Raw genomic sequence first — 4,436 nt, 5'->3', positions numbered from 1 at the left:
TAGTTTTTCGGTATCAAATGGTTCAAGTCGGCTACAGAACGTTTACAGTTTAAATAAGGATTTTATTTTTGGGCAAATCTTTTCTGTAAGAGTCTAAAAACAATGTGAACAAAAGTATTCTTTGTTGTATAGGTTGACTTTTTTTTTTGCCTTTTTTTAATAGTAATGAGGATACAATGTTATGCAGAGGTGTACTTATAACAATTTTATAAACAACTAATACTATTTATAAATTCGGTGAGGTGTGGGGGGAGGTCGCAAAATGTTTTCTTCTTTATACATACTTGCCAACCTTGAGACCTCCGATTTAGGGAGGTGGGAGGGGGGGCGTGGTCGGGGTGGGGCGGGGGCGTGGTTTAGAGGGGAGGAGTATATTTACAGCTAGAATTCACCAAGTCAAGTATTTCATATATATATATATAAGAAATACTTGACTTTCAGTGAATTCTAGCTACATATATATTTATTTTATTATATATATATATATATATATATATATATATATATATATATATATATATAAATAAAAGAAATACTTGAATTTCAGTGTTCATTTATTTACACATATACACACACATAACACTCATCTACTCATTGTTGAGTTAAGGGTTGAATTGTCCATCCTTGTTCTATTCTCTGTCACTATTTTTCTAACCATGCTGAACACCCTTTCGCGGGTACCCAGAAAGGTTTCGAGTACCACCAAAAAAACTGAATCTCTGAAGACAGTATAAAAATCTGTGTTAAAGGTGTACAAATACTGTTTGTATAATAAGCATGTTATTGTTTACAAATGAGGGTTAAGAGTTCAGTACTAAAAAAAAAAAAAAAGAATGTGGCTTAAGTACAGTTTTTTAATTGAGCTGCTGCATTGTTTGGTTGGGTTGTTTATTTATTTTGAGTAACTTCTAGATTTCTAAAAGGGGAGGAATGTAATAGAGTGACCTATGTTTGTCTGTTGCCATCTCCTGGTGAATGTTGGCTATAGCGTACTGGGGTTACTTTTTGGTTGGCCAACGATTTAAGGTGGTGTTGCGCACCTGACGTCAAGTGTGTGAGTCTGTTCTGAAGTCTACAGTAAAGAGACGTACTTCATCACCTCGCCTGGTTATTGCCTCCAACTCAATATATTACAACAACATTGCTGTTTACGGCAGACGAACTGCTTTACGGTAGAATAAAACATGACTGCTGTTGTTGTGTGTTGTTGCCGCGCTGGGAGGACGTTAATGAAACTGCCTAACAATAAACCCACATAAGAAACCAAGAACTCGCCCTCGATCATTCTACAGTTATAACGTGTTTGGGCATGCACGCTGTTTATATTGTGGGAAAGCGGACGTGAATACAGGCTGTTGACACGTCACTCAGGTCCGCATGTAGCTGGAGGGGGCGTGGCTTCCAGCTCCGCCTGAATTTCGGGAGATTTTCTGGAGAAAATTTGTCCCGGGAGGTTTTCGGGAGAGGCGCTGAATTTCGGGAGTCTCCCGGAAAATCCGGTAGGGTTGGCAAGTATGTCTTTATATGATGGCGAATAGCAGTTTTTACTGCCAGTCTCCGCCCACTATGAATGGGTACAAAAAATTAAGGGAGTCATCATCATTTTCGGGAACCAATTCTGATTAAGATCTGAATTTGTCAAGACAAATTATTCAAGTTTTGTGTTGACATTTTGTGGCGAACCATTCGATCAAAGTTTGGCTCCAGGCCACGCCCACATCCTAGGACGTACGCAAATTTCCTTCACAGTCCTTCCTATCATCGCCCATCTGTTTCATATCTTTCATTGCGGCTCATTTGGTCAAAGTCCCTTGAAGAAGTTTGTTCAAATACGACCTGTTTTTAGCCTGAAATTGCCTGACAGAAACCTAGATGGGCCTGACTTCCTGTTTACTTCCAAACATGGCTCCTTGGGACTTTTATGATAGACGTCTTCAGCGATTTTCGTGACGACACGTGAATCTGGTAACAGGGTGTAATTTTTTCACATTTTTAAAGAGGCGCTACTGAGTTAAATTTAAAATATAAAGACTGGACTTTTTGCTGCTCGGGCCTTAAAAAGCTTCCAATTGTTATCAATTAAACATCCAATAATGTTACATTGGTGGGTTTAGAGCAGTGGTTCTTAAAGGGGAACATTATCACCAGACCTATGTAAGCGTCAATATATACCTTGATGTTGCAGAAAAAAGACCATATATTTTTTTAACCGATTTCCGAACTCTAAATGGGTGAATTTTGGCGAATTAAACGCCTTTCTAATATTCGCTCTCGGAGCGATGACGTCACAACGTGACGTCACATCGGGAAGCAATCCGCCATTTTCTCAAACACAGAGTCAAATCAGCTCTGTTATTTTCCGTTTTTTCGACTGTTTTCCGTACCTTGGAGACATCATGCCTCGTCGGTGTGTTGTCGGAGGGTGTAACAACACGAACAGGGACGGATTCAAGTTGCACCAGTGGCCCAAAGATGCGAAAGTGGCAAGAAATTGGACGTTTGTTTACCGACAAAAGCTATGCTACGACAGAGATGGCAAGAATGTGTGGATATCCTGCGACACTCAAAGCAGATGCATTTCCAACCATAAAGTCAAAGAAATCTGCCGCCAGACCCACATTGAATCTGCCGGAGTGTGTGAGCAATTCAGGGACAAAGGCCCTCAGTAGCACGGCAAGCAATGGCGGCAGTTTGTTCCCGCAGACGAGCGAGCTAAACCCCCTATCGACCCTAGCTTCCCTGGCCTGCTGACATCAACTCCAAAACTGGATCAGCTTTCAGGAAAATAGCGCGGATGAGGGTATGTCTACAGAATAAATTAATTGATGAAAATTGGGCTGTCTGCACTCTCAAAGTGCATGTTGTTGCCAAATGTATTTCATATGCTGTAAACCTAGTTCATAGTTGTTAGTTTCCTTTAATGCCAAACAAACACATACCAATCGTTGATTAGAAGGTGATCGCCGAATTCGTCCTCGCTTTCTCCCGTGTCGCTGGCTGTCGTGTCGTTTTCGTCGGTTTCGCTTGCATACGGTTCAAACCGATATGGCTCAATAGCTTCAGTTTCTTCTTCAATTTCGTTTTCGCTACCTGCCTCCACACTACAACCATCCGTTTCAATACATGCGTAATCTGTTGAATCGTTTAAGCCCCTGAAATCCGAGTCTGAATCCGAGCTAATGTCGCTATAGCTTGCTGTTCTATGCGCCATGTTTGTTTGTGTTGGCATCACTGTGTGACGTCACAGGAAAATGGACGGGTGTATATAACGATGGTTAAAATCAGGCACTTTGAAGCTTTTTTTAGGGATATTGCGTGACGGGTAACATTTTGAAAAAAACTTCGAAAAATAAAATAAGCCACTGGGAACTGATTTTTAATGGTTTTAACCCTTCTGAAATTGTGATAATGTTCCCCTTTAATCTGGGTTCGATCGAACCCTAGGTGTTCGGTGAGTCGGTCTCAGGGGTTTGACGAAGGTCAAGACTCATTGTGTGAATAAAAACTTCTCCCTACCGGCGTATTATGGAAACCCCCAAACAATGTTCCCTTTAATTTTCCATCTGATTTGCAGGTGTGTAAAAAAAGAATAATTATGTATAAGTTATCACACAACTCTTATGCTTAAAGGCCGTTGCTATAGTTATAACAAATCAAATCAAATCAACTTTATTTATAGAATAGTGCTGAAGTTGTACTTTTCTATCTGTGCAAAGGCACAACTTGTAATCTTGCTTTGCGAGTTGTCCAGACCCTGCCTGCTGACTGCCAAGGACGGACATCGAGTACCTCAACGCAGACAAAACAGAGACAGGGCGAAATCACGAGTGTCAGCACATTTCCATTCTGAATAATCATGTATTGTGTCTACTGGGGCTGCTTGCATTACCCCTCCCTTCAGAAGCAGTCTTTGTGATGTTAACTAGGGACCTCCCGAATAAATAGAGGAGCACGTGGGACTGTACCTTAGAGCGTAGGGGGAAACTCTAACTGAGTGTACAGCCCAATACGTCTCTCCTCATTAGTAAAATTCAACTCTGTCTCTGCTTGATTCCTTGCTTCTTGTCTTGTGTAATAGATAGTTTGGTGTTTGAACCTGGCAGTGATTTGTTGTGAGTTCATGCACTGTGTTGGTTTTGTTCTTTGAACAAGGTGATGTTCATGCACGGTTCATTTTGTGTACCAGTAAAAAAAACATACAACTTTGTCTTGAATTTAAAAAATATATATATAATAATATTTTTCATTAAAGAAGGGTTCGGTAAATGCACATTTGAAACAGGTGGGGTTCGGTACCTCCAACAAGGTGAAGAACCACTGGTTTAGAGTTTATAAATGTAGGAAAATAGAAATTCCATTTCTTACCCAGTTATATTTCATGCGTACATGTACAAAAATCCTACCAATAAATAAACAATTTTGTTGCGTATGAGGTG

The sequence above is a fragment of the Nerophis lumbriciformis genome, linkage group LG18 (assembly GCF_033978685.3).
Source record: "Nerophis lumbriciformis linkage group LG18, RoL_Nlum_v2.1, whole genome shotgun sequence".
NCBI classification, from domain to species: domain Eukaryota; kingdom Metazoa; phylum Chordata; class Actinopteri; order Syngnathiformes; family Syngnathidae; genus Nerophis; species Nerophis lumbriciformis.
The sequence above is the reverse complement of the archived record's forward strand: the minus strand, read 5'-3'. Positions refer to the sequence as shown.